At 35.6% G+C, this 18,804-nt stretch overlaps 2 non-coding genes and 1 pseudogene across 2 annotated transcripts; 2 read left to right on the plus strand and 1 right to left on the minus strand.

The window, feature by feature from the left end:
* LOC112097287 overlaps positions 1–11,729 on the minus strand; it is a 77,944-nt pseudogene extending 66,215 nt beyond the window's left edge.
* LOC112097460 lies at positions 5,462–5,568 on the plus strand. The gene has a single exon (XR_002904992.1). It is a non-coding gene; the product is annotated as a small nucleolar RNA R71 (small nucleolar RNA).
* A 43-nt stretch (positions 11,730–11,772) lies between the features above and the next one.
* LOC112097466 lies at positions 11,773–11,879 on the plus strand. The gene has a single exon (XR_002904998.1). It is a non-coding gene; the product is annotated as a small nucleolar RNA R71 (small nucleolar RNA).
* Positions 11,880–18,804: the final 6,925 nt, after the last annotated feature.

An 18,804-nucleotide genomic window follows, 5' to 3' on the forward strand; every position in this document is an offset into this window, starting at 1 on the left:
TTTAACCTGCCAAAAGTTCGTTGAAACATTTGTCTTAGTTTTTAGCCACATTTAACTTTTTTTTTCCAACAATGCAATACAAATGCATTGTTAATAAAATCAGTCTGAAGATCTGATTTGCTCTCATGAAAGATGACCCTTGGCTTTAAAAATGAATAAGGAAGTGGCAACCACAAGAAAAAAGTATGGTTGACAAAGGCATTTTACCTTAAACAGACCAACAAAGGCATTTTACCTTAACAGACCATTTTTTCAAAATTCTTGCGGACTTATTCTATTTTTGCCTTTTTCGAGGACTTTTCATAAAGTAGTTGCTCGATAATTATCAGCCTTGGGATTTCTTGGCCTCTTTAATTATCATTAAGTTAGTCTTTATTTATGTGGCCACATCTTATCATTAGGTTGTCTTTTTTTTTTTTTTTGAAGAGAAAGCAAGCCTTTCATTACTTACTAAACAACACTGTCAAATACATTCTACACTTCTATTGGTAATATATCTAACCAGACAGCAGTTGTATCTTTCTTTAGAGTAAATTTAGCTAAGGAATGGGCGTGAGCATTACAAAATCTTGCACAAAATTAACATGGATCTTTTGGAACTCTCTTTTTTGGTTTTGGACTTATGAAATTATCCAGAAAATCTCAGTCCTGTTACCTGTTGTGAAAATTTTAATGTACTCGCAAGCGCACAAATCTAGAAATAGAGTAGTGGTAGCGAGGTCGATCCCACATGGATTGTTATAAATTGAAAAGTCTAATTTAAATCTAAAATTAATATTAATTCTAACCTAATTGACCAAATTGAGTTTTAAGAGAAATTAAACTAATTAAACTAAGAAAACAATTAAAGCAAATGAGAATTCAATGAGATAAAAATTACCAAGGTTTCGGAATCCACCACTATTCAACTAATAATTATCTAATTATTAATTAATCCCCAATTTTAGAGTGACAACTCAAAATCAATCTATGTCATCTCATGGATATAACAATTAAGCACAAGTAATTAAATCTAATGTAGGTTCTTTTTCTGCTTAATAATATGACATCTAAGAATCTCATGTAAACATATTGAATAACAAAGAGTCAAAGTTTCCTAAGCACTCCATGTAAACAATTTAATGAAAGACATAAAATCAAAGATAATCATGTATAAACTTTATAGATCCAAGCATAGAATTAATCGAATATTAATCCTAACAATCAATAATGCATGACAGAATTGATGAAAAGATTTTATTAACATCCAATTAATCATGTGAAATAAAAACCATAATCATCAAAGAACATATATAGGGAATTAATTAAATAAAAAGATAATTATTTTATTGAATAGGGTTTCATCCTTAACCTCAGTGTAAGAAAATTAGCTAGACATACTTGAATTGGGAGCAACAAAATAAATAAATTTAGCCATGGGGAAGCCGAATTGCTGCAGATTTTCTTCTCTGTCTTGAATCCTTGCGTCTGCAGTTCTCCTCCCTTTCGTTTCCGTCCCTTGCCTTTATATAATGTTACTGACTTGCTTAATCCTTATTGGATTCTAATTGCATTAATTCTTCTCCACCGACTTATAAAACCCACACACCAAGCCCTTTTTAAATTATTTCCTTACTAAACTTTGAAAGCAAAGCACACGTTAGACCACAAAAGCAAAAGACCAATTAATGACTTCTTCTTTTAATGCCCAGCACATGCACTCCAAATTGCCAAATCTTTGCTTTCCAAATGCATGCCCACCGTTCATCTTTTGATGGGATTGACTTCCAATTTTAGTATTATTGACTTCCAAATTTGAACTTTCTCATGCCCTTTTTATCCTTAATCTTCAATTAATTCCCTATGCAATAAAATAATTCAATTAATTAAAAATAATAAATAAACATAACTAGCAATTATATTATTAAGGGTAAAATATGTATATAAATAATGCTCATCATTACCCTTTGTGTTGTTGACTAACTTAGTTACTACTTTGCAATCTGTCTCTACAATCAAATTTGCTGCAGCTGCCTCCTTTGCAATCTGTAAACCTCATTGGATAGCTTCTACTTTTGTAAAACTTACATCCTTCCTGTAGAGGGCTTGTTTGATGCCTGCTGCTACTACCCTGCCATTTGAGTCCCGTAAAACTACTCCCAAACCAACCCTCTGATCTTTGCTGTTAGTAGCTGCATCTACATTGAGCTTAAGCACATTTGGGGGGGGGGGGGGGAGGTGACCGTCTATGCTGGCTTTTCTTTATAGTATTGCCAATATGAAGTGTCCCTATTTTTCTCACTCTTTGGTAAGCTTCTAGAACTGATTCTGCCTTTACTGCTGAAATTATTAGTTATATCTTCTTTCTTTTAAATATCAACTTGTTTCTAGCATATCAGATAGCCCAACAATACATGATCATAAGCTCAGCTGCAGTTTTCGTTGATTTGTTACACATATTCTGGACATAGCTGAAGATATCTTGGTACGAGATATTCTGATGTTCAAATGTGGATGGAGGTAAGTTCCAAATCTTCCTTGCTATTTTATAATCAAACAATGCATGACTTATAGTTTCCATACTCTTGTTGCATCTTTGACAGATAGGCTCTGGTAAACATTTCCTTTTCCATAAATTTTCAACTGTTGGCAAAATGTTTTTTATAGCCGTCCACATGAAAATCTTAATCTTTTCAGGTAGCTTGAAGGCCTAAAGAACATTCCATTGCCTATAACAACTTTTTGAACTACCTGGCATATCTTAGAACTTGAGAGTCTGAATGCTAGCTGATATCCTCTTTTCATTGAATACTCTCATCTTTTTTCATAATGCTACATCACTTCATTCTCTTTTTGGCTTCTAGGAAGGGGAATATGTAGTATCTTGGGGTAGAAAATGTTGTTTCAACTTGTTTACATTCCACTTATTTCCTACATCAATCAGTTCAGCCACCATAGTTTCAGCTGGCAAGGTTTGAAGGTGTCTGGCCTAGATAACTAATTATCCTTTGTAAGTTCAGATTTTCCTTCCATTTCATACCCTCCATTTTACGCCTTTGTCAATCACTTGTCTTCCCCATAGAATGCTCCTTCATATGTAAGATGGATTGGATCCTGCAGTGGCATCATCCATTGATCCCTACCAAAATTTCGCGATGGCTTTTTGAATATCATCACATAGTCCATTTAGAAGTCTAAAAACATTCATAGCGTACACCGGTACTGCCTGTGCTACGACTTTGATGAGTATTTCTTTCCTTCTACTGGAAAACATCTTGTGACACCAACTTGATATCTTGCTTATCACCTTTAGTTTCACTCATTAAAAAACCTCGTTTTTCTTCTGCCCATCATAGATGGAAGGCCTAAATATCTTTCATATTTCGACACCACTTTAAGCTTGAAGATGTTTTTAATTGCTGCAATTTGACCACTTGTAATTTTACCATTGAAAAATATGAAAGATTTCTCGTAATTAAAAATCTGCCATGATGCCCTAGCATAGCAATCGAAAATCCCCTTCAGATTCTTACAATCTAAATCTGAAGCTCTGGTAAAGATTAAGCTGTCATCGGCGAAAAGCAGATGGGATATGGTAACTTATTTTGCGAATCTCAAGCCTCTAATCTGTTGCTTCCTCTCAGCCTAGATTTAGTAAATCCAAGAAGGCTTCTGCACATGATGAAGAGGTATGAAGAGAGGGGGTAGCCTTGTCTTAGCCCCTTTCTGGGAGGATTAAGCCTTTTGGGGTCCCATTGATAATAACTGAAAATGGGCAGTAGTTATGCACCTCATAATCAGACTCATCCATTACCTGAGAAACCAAATTTTTCCATGGCTTGATTTAGAAAGCTCCACTCAATTCTATCATACTCCTTACTAATGTATAATTTTAGAGCCACTAACCTGTTTCTTCTCCCTTTACTATGTCTAATCTTGTGGAGGCATTCATAGCCAATAATCACTTTATCTGTAATGAGTCTATTGGGGATGAATGCGCTTTGAGTTGGGGATATGATTTTAGAAAGAATTGGTTTCAGCCTATTTGCAATTACCTTAGCTATGATTCTATAAATCACATTGCAAAGACTAATAGGTCTAAAATCAATAACTTTCTTAGGTTTCCCAGTCTTAGGGATTAGGGCAATGTAAGTATGGTTGAGTGAAGCTAAATCACCTAGCTCATTAAGAATGTGTAGGCATTTGTGACTATACCTCTGCCTACTGTCTGCTAATGTTTTTGGAAAAAAATAACAGGTAATCCATTCGGTTAGTTTGTTCAGTTAAAAACGCCTTTCTAGTGACATGTAAATTTCTCTTTTTAGTGCATAAATCTTTCAAAAACTTGGCATAGGAAGGAACTTGCTTAATGGCATCGAGTAAAGGGATGTTTATACTTACCTGTTTGAAGATTTTCATAATCTCACCTGTTGAAGTCCCTTTCTTTACCTTTGTTAACCTTTAAGGAAAAGGAGCCTTAGGAATGTAAGCTGGTGGGCCACTCTCTTCTAGATCATTTGGTGATGAGTCTTGTGATGGAACTGGATCTGAAGAAGTAGGCTCAGATGTCTTCCTTGTTTGAACCTCTGCTTTGTTGTCAAATAATTTTCCTCTTCTCAAGGTCATAACAGATTTTGCTTCTTCATGTTGATGGCTTGAACTCGATCCAACTTCGTGCACTCCTTTGGGATTATGAATTGGTTGACTTGGAAATTTTCCTTTTTCTCTCTCAGCTACAGTAGTTGCTAATTGACTCAATTGATGTTCAATCTTTAGAATAGCTTGAATGTTTGACTGAAAAGCTTGTTGGGTTGACTGAATGAAACTTTGAAGTGTATCATCTAAAGAAGACTTTCTTTGTTGGGGTGCAACAAATTGGGACATAGGTTGTTGGGCAGGAGGATGTACTTGGTTAGGAGGGACAAATTGTTGATTGGGCATGTTCAACTGTTGTCCTCCTTGGTTTGACAAAGGTTGATTTTGTTTCCAAGAAAAATTCGGGTGATTCCTCCAATTAGGATTATATGTGGGTGAATATGGATTATTGGGGGTTTTCTCATATGATTGTAAGGCATGTACCTGCTCAGAATAAGCCTCTGGATAGGCTGGTAATGATGGACAATTCTGTGCTGTATGAGACAAGTTAGAACAAAGAGCACAAACCTCATTAGCTATACTAGGATGATGATTCATTGATTGGTTCAGAGCTAAGGCATCTACTTTCCTAGAAAGTGTAGCTAGAGTGGATTTCACATCAAAATCATCCTTAACTTCATATAACCCCTTTCTAGAAACTTGAGATGATTTTTCTCTTTGATTTGAAAAATCCCACTGTTGAGAATTCTCAGAAAGTGAATTAAAGAAATCCCATGCAGCCCCTTCATGTAAGTTCAAAAATCTCCCACCATTCATAGACTCTAGCATATGACGATTTGACATGGTTAAACCGTTATAAAAGCATTGTATAAGTCTCCATTTTTCAAAACCATGGTGGGGACACTTGAGGAGTAAATCATTGAATCTTTCCCAACACTCGTAAAATTGTTCACCTTCTCTTTGATAAAAATCACTTATCTCTCTCCTAAGGGCATTTGTTTTAGACATAGGGAAAAACTTGGTGAGAAACTTATTACTCAATTCATCCCATGTACTAATAGATCCAGCAGGAAGTGCATTCAACCAAGCTTTTGATTTGTCTTTTAATGAGAAAGGGAATATACGAAGCTTAATTGACTCATCATTAAAATTTTAAAAACGGAATGTAGAGCATATGTCAAGAAATTCCTTAATATGCAAATATGGATCCTCTCTCTCTAACCCATGGAAAGATGGTAAAAGTTGAATGACAGAGGGCTTAAGCTCAAAGTGTGTTGCTGTAGTTTGTGGCAACACAATACAAGATGGTTGGTTTGCTGCAAGTGGTGAAAAATATTCTCTAAGGGTTTTCTCTGCTTGCACTGGTGGAAGTATTGGCAATAGTCTATTTGGGTCATCCATCACTTCTACAGAACTAGTTTGACTACTATCAATTTTCGACTCTCTTTTAACCAAACGATTTGTTGAATCACATTCCCAAACACTCATAAACTAACTAGACAAGGAAATAAAGAAAAATAAAATTAAATAAACAAACAATAATGAGAATAAACGAAATTTAAAAATAAAAGAAGTTAAACAACTAAATAATGAATTTAAAGACAAATAAAAGTTTTTTTTTTCAACCATAGTCAGGAGCTTTCACTCTACCCCTTAAGGTAGCCTTCTTCTCATGGTAGATTATCCTCTACATACTTGTGGTACATAGGCCCAAATTACTTAAGGATAGCTTCACTCTTAAGGGTTATAGGTAGCTATTTCTGACTTTGGTGCCCATGTATACTATTTTGTATTGTGGAGATAAGAATTAAGACAAACAGTCATTTACTCTATCTAAAATTCTCAACTCAGGCTGCGTCAATATCAAATTTCAAGTCAAAATTACGAAAGAATTGATATTAGTGCTCATGGTCTAAAGAATCTCAATCAAGAGGAGCTAACACAAGAATCAAGTATAAACTAAGACAATATTCAACCCTTTCTAAAAACTATATTCATTGTCAATCAAGTTCTTATCATTGGCTTTTCACGTAAAAACAAAAAAACACAATTTGTTTTTTGAATTTTTGATTTTTTTTGTTTTTTTTAACAAACAAAGCAACACTATTCCCACCCCCAAACTTATTCGGAACATTGTCCTCAATGTTTCATAAATAAAAGATATGCATGCAAACAAATGAAAGAAATAATAATAATAATAATAAATAATAAAAAGAAAGTTGGAGAGAACACACCTGGATGGGCTGTGAAATCTTAAAAAAAATGACAACTAAAAAGAAAACATTAGAAAAGAAAAATACTAGAAAAGAAAAACAAACAAAGAAAAGAAAACCTACTATTAAAATAAAACAAGAGTGCAAAGATGGACTTAATTAATCCTGATAAACAGGATCATCTAAAAGTATCTCCTCAACTTCTGGTGTTCTTCACTCTAAAAATGGTTTTAATCTTTGCCCATTGACCTCAAAATAAATCACAATTTTTAGGGTTTTCAATCTCAATTGCTCCATAAGGGAAGACAGTACGAACTATAAAAGGACCAGACCATCGAGAACGTAACTTACCTGGAAAGAGATGCAATCGGGAATTATATAAAAATACTTTCTGACCTGGTGTAAAGGCTTTTCTCAAAATGTGTTTGTCATGAAAGACTTTCATTCGCTGTTTATAAATCTTGGCATTCTCATATGCATCATTCCTGATCTCTTCAAGTTCTGCTAGTTGTAATCTTCTCTTGGATCTAGCCTGCTGCATGTCAAAATTGAATTTCTTGATCAGCCAATATGCACGATGCTCCAACTCTACTGGCAGATGACATGCTTTTCCATACACAAGTCGATAAGGTGACATCCCAATTGGTGTTTTAAAAGCAGTCTTATATGCCCACAATGCATTATCAAGTCTTAAAGACCAATCATTTCTATCTGGCCTAACTGTTTTCTCTAGAATCTGCTTGATCTCTCTATTAGAAATCTCTACTTGGCCACTGGTTTGAGGATGGTATGGGGTGGCAACCTTATGTGTAATGGAATATTTGTTCAAAAGAGTTTTGAAAGGTTTATTACAAAAATAGGTACCACCATCACTAATGATTGTTCTAGGGAAACCAAAACGAGACAGAATATTACTCTTCAAGAATTTCAGTACAACCCTATGATCATTGGTTTTGCATGGAATAACTTCAACCCACTTCGACACATAATCCACTGCAACCAATATATACTGATAACCAAAAGATGGAGGGAAAGGTCCCATGAAATCAATACCCCATACATCGAAGATCTCAAACACAAGAATATGATTGAGTGGCATCATGTTCCTCTTTGAAATGCTACCCATACGTTGGCACCTATCACACAAAGAACAGAAAATATAAGCGTCATGAAAAAGAGTAGGCCAATAAAAACCACACTGTAAAATTTTTGTTGCTGTCTTTTTAGCACTAAAGTGGCCTCCACAAGCTTGTTCATGGCAAAATGAGATAACACTTTGAATTTCATTATCGGGAACACATCGCCTAATAATCTGATCAGCACAATATTTAAATAAATAGGGATCATCCCAAAAGAAGTCTTTCATTTTAGATAAGAACTTTGTTCTATCTTGCTTAGTCCAGTGCTCTGGGATTTGACCTGTAGCAAGGTAATTAACTATATCAGCAAACCATGGTACAACATTTACACTCATAAGTTGCTCATCTGGGAAAGACTCATTCAAAGGTAAAGATTCTAGAATAAATTTAAGATCAAGGCGAGATAAATGATCTGCCACAACATTTTCAGAACCTTTTTTATTTCTAAATTCAATGTCAAATTTTTGTAACAGCAACACCCAACGAATCAATCTTGCCTTAGCATCTTTCTTAGTAAACAAATATTTTAAAGCAGCATGATCAGTAAAAATAATCACTTTACAACCTATAAGATAAGATATGAATTTATCAAGTGTAAAAACCACAGCTAGCATTTCTTTTTCTGTAGTTGAATAGTTCAACTGTGCATCATTGAGTGTCATACTAGCATAATAAATCACATAAGGCACACGATCTAATCTTTGTCCTAAAACTGCTCCTACAGCATAATCAGATGCATCACATATAATTTCAAAAGGCAAATCCCAATTAGGTGGCTAAATGATAGGTGAAGAAGTCAACAATTTCTTAAGCTTTGCAAAAGCATCAAGACAAGATTCATCAAAGATAAAAGGTACATCCTTAACAAGTAAATTACATAAGGGTCTAGAAATTTTACTAAAATCTTTAATGATCTTCTATAAAAGCCAGCATGTCCAAGGAAAGATCTTACTTCTTTTACAGATTTGGGATGTGAAAGATTAGAAATTAAACCCACCTTAGCTTTGTCGACTTCTATACCTTTGCTGGAAATTATATGACCAAGGACAATACCTTGTTTTACTATGAAGTGACACTTTTCCCAATTTAGAACCAAGTTCTTTTCTTTACATCTCTACAAAACTAATGTTAGGTGCTGCAAACATTCATCAAAAAAATCTCCATAAACAGAAAAATCATCCATGAATACTTCAAGAAATCTCTCAACCATATCAGAAAAAATACTAAGCATGCATCTTTGAAATGTAGCAGGTGCATTGCATAAACCAAATGGCATTCTCCTATATGCAAAAGTTCCAAATGGACAAGTAAAAGTAGTTTTCTCCTGGTCCTCTGGAGCTATAGGGATCTGATTATAACCTGAGTATCCATCTAGAAAATAATAAAAATCATGACCTGCAAGTCTATCAAGCATTTGATCAATAAATGAAAGAGGAAAATGATCTTTTCTTGTGAATGAATTCAATTTTCTATAATCAATGCAAACACGCCAACCTGTAGTTACTCTAGTGGGAATTAATTCATTATTAGCATTAGTAACTACTGTAACACCAGATTTCTTAGGAACAACTTGCACAGGGCTAACCCAAGAGCTATCTGAAATAGGATAAATAATTCCTGCATCTAATAATTTGATTACTTCAGCTCTTACCACTTCTTTCATGTTAGGATTTAGCCTACGTTGCATCTCCCTAATAGGTTTAGCATTTTCTTCAAGATGAATACGATGCATGCAGTCTACTGGATTAATACCTTTAATATCAGCGATGGTCCATCCTATTGCCTCTTTATGCTCTTTTAGAATACCTAACAACTTACCTTTTTGCTCAAGATCGAGGGAAGAAGAAATAATAACAGGTAGAGTGTCAGATTCTCCCAAGAATGCATATTCTAGAGTGTCAAGCAGTGCTTTGAGTTCCAATTTTGGTGGTGCCTCCGCAGATGGGCCAATTTTCTTCTCAGAATGAGGCAGTAGTTCTGACTTTGTCTTCCATTTAGTTGTGTCCGTAATTAGAGGTGCATCAAGTAAAGCGCTGATTTCTGCAATTGCACTGTCATCATTAAAAGATAAATCAGAATGAGTTAGACATGCCTCTAATGGATCATCATTATGATTAGAAATGAAAGAATCTTCTACTAATTCCTCTATCATATTCGCTTCAACAAATTCATCTTCTTCTTGTGGCTGCTTGGTAACATTAAAAATATTCAATTCCATGGTCATATTACCAAAAGATAGCTGCATGTTTCCATTCCTGCAATTAATAAGAGCATCAGCTGTAGCTAAGAAAGGACGACCTAGAATAACTGGAGTGTGTTTCTTAGGATCATGTGCATGCTGAGTATCAATAATGATAAAATCAACAGGATAATAAAAGTTATCAATCTGTATCAACACATCCTCTATAATACCACGAGGTATTTTCATTGATCTATCAGCAAGTTACAAAATAATAGGAGTTGATTTTAACTCACCTAGTCCAAGCTGCATGTAAACAGAATAAGGCAAGAGATTAACACTAGCACCCAAATCCAATAATGCTTTATCAAAACATTAGTTCCCTATAACACATGAGATAGTAGGAGAACCATGATCCTTAAATTTTGGTGGCATTTTACATTGAAGTAAATTGCTAGTTTGTTCAGTTAAAAACGCCTTTTTAGTGACATGTAAATTTCTCTTTTTAGTGCATAAATCTTTCAAAAACTTGGCATAGAAAGGAACTTGCTTAATGGCATCGAGTAAAGGGATGTTTATACTTACCTGTTTGAAGATTTTCATAATCTCACCTGTTGAAGTCCCTTTCTTTACCTTTTTTAACCTTTGAGGAAAAGAAGCCTTAGGAATGTAAGCTGGTGGGCCACTCTCTTCTAGATCATTTGGTGATGAGTCTTGTGATAGAACTGGATCTGAAGAAGTAGGCTCAGATGTCTTCCTTGTTTGAACCTCTACTTTGTTGTCAAATAATTTTCCTCTTCTCAAGGTCATAGCAGATTTTGCTTCTTCATGTTGATGGCTTGAACTCGATCCAACTTCGTGCACTCCTTTGGGATTAGGAATTGGTTGACTTGGAAATTTTCCTTTTTCTCTCTCAGCTACAGTAGTTGCTAATTGACCCAATTGATGTTCAAGCTTTAGAATAGCTTGAGTGTTTGACTGAAAAGCTTGTTGGGTTGACTGAATGAAACTTTGAAGTGTATCCTCTAAAGAAGGCTTTCTTTGTTGGGGTGCAACAAATTGGGACATAGGTTGTTGGGCAGGAGGATGTACTTGGTTAGGAGGGACAAATTGTTGATTGGGCATGTTCAACTGTTGTCCTCCTTGGTTTGACAAAGGTTGATTTTGTTTCCAAGAAAAATTTGGGTGATTCCTCCAATTAGGATTATATGTGGGTGAATATGGATTATTGGGAGTTTTCTCATATGATTGTAAGACATGTACCTGCTCAGAATAAGCCTCTTGATAGGCTGGTAATGATGGACAATTCTGTGCTGTATGAGACAAGTTAGAACAAAGAGCACAAACCTCATTAGCTACACTAGGATGATGATTCATTGATTGGTTCAGAGCTAAGGCATCTACTTTCCTAGAAAGTGTAGCTAGAGTGGATTTCACATCAAAATCATCCTTAACTTCATATAACCCCTTTCTAGAAACTTGAGATGATTTTCCCCTTTGATTTGAAAAATCCCACTGTTGAGAATTCTCAGAAAGTGAATTAAAGAAATCCCATGCAGTCCCTTCATGTAAGTTTAAAAATCTCCCACCATTCATAGACTCTACCATATGACAATTTGACATGGTTAAACCGTTATAAAAGCATTGTATAAGTCTCCATTTTTCAAAACCATGGTGGGGACACTTGAGGAGTAAATCATTGAATCTTTCCCAACACTCGTAAAATTGTTCACCCTCTCTTTGATAAAAATCACTTATCTCTCTCCTAAGGGCATTTGTTTTAGACATAGGGAAAAACTTGGTGAGAAACTTATTACTCAATTCATCCCATGTACTAATAGATCCAGCAGGAAGTGCATTCAACCAAGCTTTTGATTTGTCTTTTAATGAGAAAGGGAACATACGAAGCTTAATTGACTCATCATTAAAATTTTAAAAACGGAATGTAGAGCATATGTCAAGAAATTCCTTAATATGCAAATATGGATCCTCTCTCTCTCTAACCCATGGAAAGATGGTAAAAGTTGAATGACAGAGGGCTTAAGCTCAAAGTGTGTTGCTGTAGTTTGTGGCAACACAATACAAGATGGTTGGTTTGCTGCAAGTGGGGAAAAATATTCTCTAAGGGTTTTCTCTGCTTGCACTGGTGGAAGTATTGGCAATAGTCTATTTGGGTCATCCATCACTTCTACAGAACTAGTTTGACTACTATCAATTTTCGACTCTCTTTTAACCAAACGATTTGTTGAATCATGTTCCCAAGTAAGCCCAAGTCATTAAATCTAATGTAGGTTCTTTTTCTGCTTAATAATATGACATCTAAGAATCTCATGTAAGCATATTGAATAACAAAGAGTCAAAGTTTCCTAAGCACTCCATGTAAACAACTTAATGAAAGACATAAAATCAAAGATAATCATATGTAAACTTTATAGATCCAAGCATAGAATTAATCGAATATTAATCCTAACAATCAATAATGCATAACAGAATTGATGAAAAGATTTTATTAACATCCAATTAATCATGTGAAATAAAAACTATAATCATCAAAGAACATATATAGGGAATTAATTAAATAAAAAGATAATTATTTTATTGAATAGGGTTTCATCCTTAACCTCAGTGTAAGAAAATTAGCTAGACATACTTGAATTGGGAGCAACAAAATAAATAAATTCAGCCATGGGGAAGTCGAATTGCTGCAGATTTTCTTCTCTGTCTTGAATCCTTGCGTCTGCAGTTCTCCTCCCTTTCGTTTCCGTCCCTTGCCCTTATATAATGTTACTAACTTGCTTAATCCTTATTGGATTCTAATTGCATTAATTCTTCTCCACCGACTTATAAAACCCACACACCAAGCCCTTTTTAAATTATTTCCTTGCTAAACTTTGAAAGCAAAGCACACGTTAGACCACAAAAGCAAAAGACCAATTAATGACTTCTTCTTTTAATACCCAGCACATGCACTCCAAATTGCCAAATCTTTGCTTTCCAAATGCATGCCCACCGTTCATCTTTTGATGGGATTGACTTCCAATTTTAGTATTATTGACTTTCAAATTTGAACTTTCTCATGCCCTTTTTGTCCTTAATCTTCAATTAATTCCCTATGCAATAAAATAATTCAATTAATTAAAAATAATAAATAAACATAACTAGCAATTATATTATTAAGGGTAAAATATGTATATAAATTATGCTCATCATTACCCTTTGTGTTGTTGACTAACTTAGTTACTACTTTGCAATCTGTCTCTACAATCAAATTTGCTGCAGCTGCCTCCTTTGCAATCTGTAAACCTCATTGGATAGCTTATACTTTTGTAAAACTTACATCCTTCCTGTAGAGGGCTTGTTTGATGCCTGCTGCTACTACCCTGCCATTTGAGTCCCGTAAAACTACTCCCAAACCAACCCTTTGATCTTTGCTGTTAGTAACTGCATCTACATTGAGCTTAAGCACATTTGGAGGGGGGGGCTGACCGTCTATGCTGGCTTTTCTTTATAGTATTGCCAATATGAAGTGTCCCTGTTTTTCTCACTCTTTGGTAAGCTTTTAGAACTGATTCTGCCTTTACTGCTGAAATTATTGGTTATATCAACTTGTTTCTAGCATATCAAATAGCCCAACAATACATGATCATAAGCTCAGTTGCAGTTTTCGTTGAATTGTTACACATATTCTGGACATAGCTGAAGATATCTTGGTACAAGATATTCTAATGTTCAAATGTGGATGGAGGTAAGTTCCAAATCTTCCTTGCTATTTTATAATCAAACAATGCATGACTTATAGTTTCCATACTCTTGTTGCATCTTTGACAGATAGGCTCTGGTAAACATTTCCTTTTACATAAATTTTCAATCGTTGGCAAAATGTTTTTTATAGCCGTCCACATGAAAATCTTAATCTTTTTAGGTAGCTCGAAGGCCTAAAGAACATTCCATTGCCTATAACAACTTTTTGAACTACTTGGCATATCTTAGAACTTGAGAGTCTGAATGCTAGCTGATATCCTCTTTTCATTGAATACTCTCATCTTTTTTCATAATGCTACATCACTTCATTCTCTTTTTGGCTTTTAGGAAGGGGAATATGTAGTATTACTTCAATATCTTGGGTTAGAAAATGTTGTTTCAACTTGTTTACATTCCACTTATTTCCTACATCAATCAGTTCAGCCACCATAGTTTCAGCTGGCAAGGTTTGAAGGTGTCTGGCCTAGATAACTAATTATCCTTGTAAGTTTAGATTTTCCTTCCATTTCCTACCGTCCATTTTACGCCTTTGTCAATCACTTGTCTTCCCCATAGAATGCTCCTTCATATGTAAGATGGATTGGATCCTGCAGTGGCATCATCCATTGATCCCTACCAAAATTTCGCGATGGCTTTTTGAATATCATCACATAGTCCATTTGGAAGTCTAAAAACATTCATAGCGTACGCCGGTACTGCCTGTGCTACTGCTTTGATGAGTATTTCTTTCCTTCTACTGGAAAACATCTTGTGACACCAACTTGATATCTTGCTTATCACCTTTAGCTTCACTCATTAAAAAACCTCTTTTTTCTTCTGCCCATCATAGATGGAAGGCCTAAGTATCTTTCATATTTCGACACCACTTTAAGCTTGAAGATGTTTTTAATTACTGCAATTTGACCACTTGTAATCTTACCATTGAAAAATATGAAAGATTTCTCGTAATTAAAAATCTGCCCTGATGCCCTAGCATAGCAATCGAAAATCCCCTTCAGATTCTTACAATCTAAATCTGAAGCTCTGGTAAAGACTAAGCTCTCATCGGCGAAAAGCAGATGGGATATGGTAACTTATTTTGCGAATCTCAAGCCTCTAATCTGTTGCTTCCTCTCAGCCTAGATTTAGTAAATCCAAGAAGGCTTCTGCACATGATGAAGAGGTATGGAGAGAGGGGGTAGCCTTGTCTTAGCCCCTTTATGGGAGGATTAAGCCTTTTGGGGTCCCATTGATAATAACTGAAAATGGGCAGTAGTTATGCACCTCATAATCAGACTCATCCATTTACCGGAGAAACCAAATTTTTCCATGGCTTGATTTAGAAAGCTCCACTCAATTCTGTCATACTCCTTACTAATGTATAATTTTAGAGCCACTAACCTGTTTCTTCTCCCTTTACTATGTCTAATCTTGTGGAGGCATTCATAGCCAATAATCACTTTATCTGTAATGAGTCTATTTGGGATGAATGCGCTCTGAGTTGGGGATATGATTTTAGAAAGAATTGGTTTAAGCCTATTTGCAATTGCCTTAGCTATGATTCTATAAATCACATTGCAAAGACTAATAGGTCTAAAATCAATAACTTTCCTAGGTTTCCCAGTCTTAGGGATTAGGGCAATGTAAGTATGGTTGAGTGAAGCTAAATCACCTAGCTCATTAAGAATGTGTAGGCATTTGTGACTATACCTCTGCCTACTGTCTGCTAATGTTTTTGGAAAAAAATAATAGGTAATCCATCCGGTCCCAGAGCTTTTATAAGGCACATTTGAGAGAGCGCATTTGCAATTTCTTCTGCTGTGAAGGGTTCCTTCAAGTGAGTATTCATCTCCGAAGTTATCTTTAGTGGCATTCATTTAAGGGCTTTCTGAATCTGACTTTGAATTGGCCTGGAAGAAGTGAACAACTGCTGGAAATAATTACAAAATTCCCTCTTTACTTCTTCTTTATCATCTGTCCGATTCGCCTGGGTGTCTTCAACTCCCTATATTTTGGTTTTTCTTTTCCTAGCAGAAGCTTTAGAATGAAAAAACTTTGTATTTTTGTCCCTTTCCCTGAGTCAATATGCTCTCGATCTTTGACGCCAATACATTTCTTCATCAATCAGCATGTTGTTAATTTGATTTTCAAGTTTCCCGATCTCTCCCCCATTTACATACTGACCACTATTCTGCTTTGTATTCTGCAATTTCTCAATCAAAACCTCTTGCTTCTTTTTTCTGCCATCAAACTCTTCATTTCTCCATAACTTGAGTTGAGATAGAGAAATTTTAGCTGCCATCTGAAAATGATTCATTGGATTCTCCCAACTTCTTTCACCATAAGTTGACCATTCTTCCTGCACTATATTTTGACATTTCTCGTATGGACTCCACATGTCTTCGTAATTTAGAAAAGATATTTTCTTGTAATTTGTCTCTTTGCCTCTCTCTTTAACTTCCAGAATGATTGGTCAGAGATCTGAGACCCAATTCACTAAGTGTGTTGTTGGTAGGTCCTGAAAAAATTTGCTCTAATTTTTACTACAAAGAAATCTATCCAGTTTTTCTTCTACATGGTGTGTCCTGAACTTCTTATTCGACTATGTGAATTGGTAACCCTTATAACCCATGTCTACCAAATTACATGCTTGAACAGTCTCTCTAAAACCAGCTACCATGTTTAGGGTTCTATCATTGCCCCCCGATTTCTCATGTAGATAAAGAATTTCATTGAAGTCACCAAAGCAACACAAAGGATAAGAAAATAGGCTTGCTAACCTTTTCAATAAAGACCAAGTGTGTTGTTTCTGACTAGCTTCTGAATGACCATAAATCCATGTACATCTCCACACTTTACCACCTGGATTTTGTACAACCACATATATATGATGAAAGCTGTAAGACTTTATGCTGACATTAACACCCGAACTCCAAAACAGAGCTAAACCACCCCCCCAAACTCATTCTATCTACCACAAAACGATTCTCAAAATTGAATTTATTGTATATCGAATGATCCTGCTGGGCTGTCATCTTTGTTTCACAACAGAAGAAGATTTGAGGCCGATGTAGGTAGAGAATTTTTTTCATGGCTAGGCACGTTCGAGGCTTCCCCAGACCTCGAATATTCCAACTTAGGATCTTCATTGCCGCCGGCAGGGCCGGCTGCCAACTCCCGCCAATACATCTTTCACCATTGCTATTGCACCCACAATTTCATCTTGCTATGTATCTGTTAACTTCAGTTGAAGTTTTGCTTGAGAGGGGCTAAAATAAGTATAGTTGAATGGTGCCTTTGATAGGCTAAAAACTCTCTTCTTTTTGTTTTCGGGGCTCGGCCAAGCAAGCTCACTATTGGGCCTTTTGGAATTGATTGGCCCATTGTTATTCCCCCTTTCTATCCTTGAGCTTCTAGCTTGTAATTTCCATTTTCTGATTTTAGGCTTCGCTTTTGCATTGTTTGGCCTATTGTCTACCTTTTCCTCATATGTCCGCATATTCATCATCCCAATTTTTTGTGTTTGTTCCCGGAACTTTCGTTTCCTTTAAAATTTTCTTTCATGTGCTCATGTTTTTATTTTTTGACTGGCTGTCATTGTCAGCCACCCTAGCCTACTGCTTCATGATATTTCTGCTTGTATTTTTATTTTCTGATTGCTGATTTTTCGGCTTTGGTGTATTCAAAATTAATGCTGCATTTCCAGCCTCTGTCTCCTGACTTGTGACCATTGGTTGGATCTCGTCACCCAACTCTTTCCCCGTTTTGCTTTTGTTTAACCCGTTTAGGTCTGTTGGGCTGTATTGAGCTTAGCCTATATTGGTAGCTGCTTCACTTGTCTTCGATTGAAGGTGTTCCCTATTTCATTTTTCTCTTGTTTGAGCTAGTTTCACCCTCTTTGTTGGTGTTATTGCTCTCATCCATCCCCTATATGATAGGTTCTCCTTTAGCTAGCTTTTATACTTAAGACATTCTCTATATTGATGGCCTATCTTTGAACAACAGAAACAAAATTCTGGAAGTTTTTGATACAGGATAGGAATTGGTATTTTGGTTCCCTCCTCTTACAAGAATACCACTTTTTTTAGAGGTTGTGTTATGTTAATGGAGATTCTTATTCGAGCATATTGACTTATACATTCCCCTGTTGTATCTATTTCAATGTCTTCCACCTCTCTGATTTTCTCTCTTAGATTTTGGATGACCTCTCTCACCATACACATTATAGGTATATTATGGATTTGTACCCAGAAGGATGTATGCGTGAAAGACTGCTCTTTTTTGTCCCCTATGCCAATGAGCTCTGATAGCACTAACAAGGCTCTATCAAAATGCCATGGCTCCATATGAGAACTCTTTTCTTTTCTCCTTTCGATGCAAATTTGAAAAAAAAATGTTGTCCCCTACGCTTTTGATCTTTACCTCCTTGACTGTTCTTCAAACTTGCTGCATTGCCGCTCTCAATCACTCCCTATTTACCCCTCTTGTTAGTAAGATCTTCCCTACTAGACAATTTGCTGCAATTTCCTTTCCCGCTTTCCTTATCTTGCCCTTGAACGTTACTGTATCTTCCTCTTCTTCCTTTAAGACAATAGCTTGACACTTCCTAACTAATTCTTCAGTATCCATTCTTCATTAGACTTTTGCTCCCAGCAATAAAACCTCCACCAACCGTTCTGCAACTATAATTAAACAGACTCTAGAAAGATAGTTGTGACGATTAAATCAATAAAACAAAAAAGAAAAATGGAAAAGAAGCACCCAGTTAATAGGTGATTAAACGAAGCCATAAAGGCTTCCGTGTCCTTCTATTCTTTGCACTTTTTTCAAAGAAAAAAGTACTATAGAAGGAAGAAAAAAAATATTTACTTTGTTTTTGTTTAGAATAGTTGTATAGCACAATAAATGTGAGTTTATTTCTATTATTAGGTTGTCTTTAGTTACATGACCATATTAC

The sequence above is a fragment of the Citrus clementina genome, unplaced genomic scaffold, assembly GCF_000493195.1.
Source record: "Citrus clementina cultivar Clemenules unplaced genomic scaffold, Citrus_clementina_v1.0 scaffold_6, whole genome shotgun sequence".
NCBI classification, from domain to species: domain Eukaryota; kingdom Viridiplantae; phylum Streptophyta; class Magnoliopsida; order Sapindales; family Rutaceae; genus Citrus; species Citrus x clementina.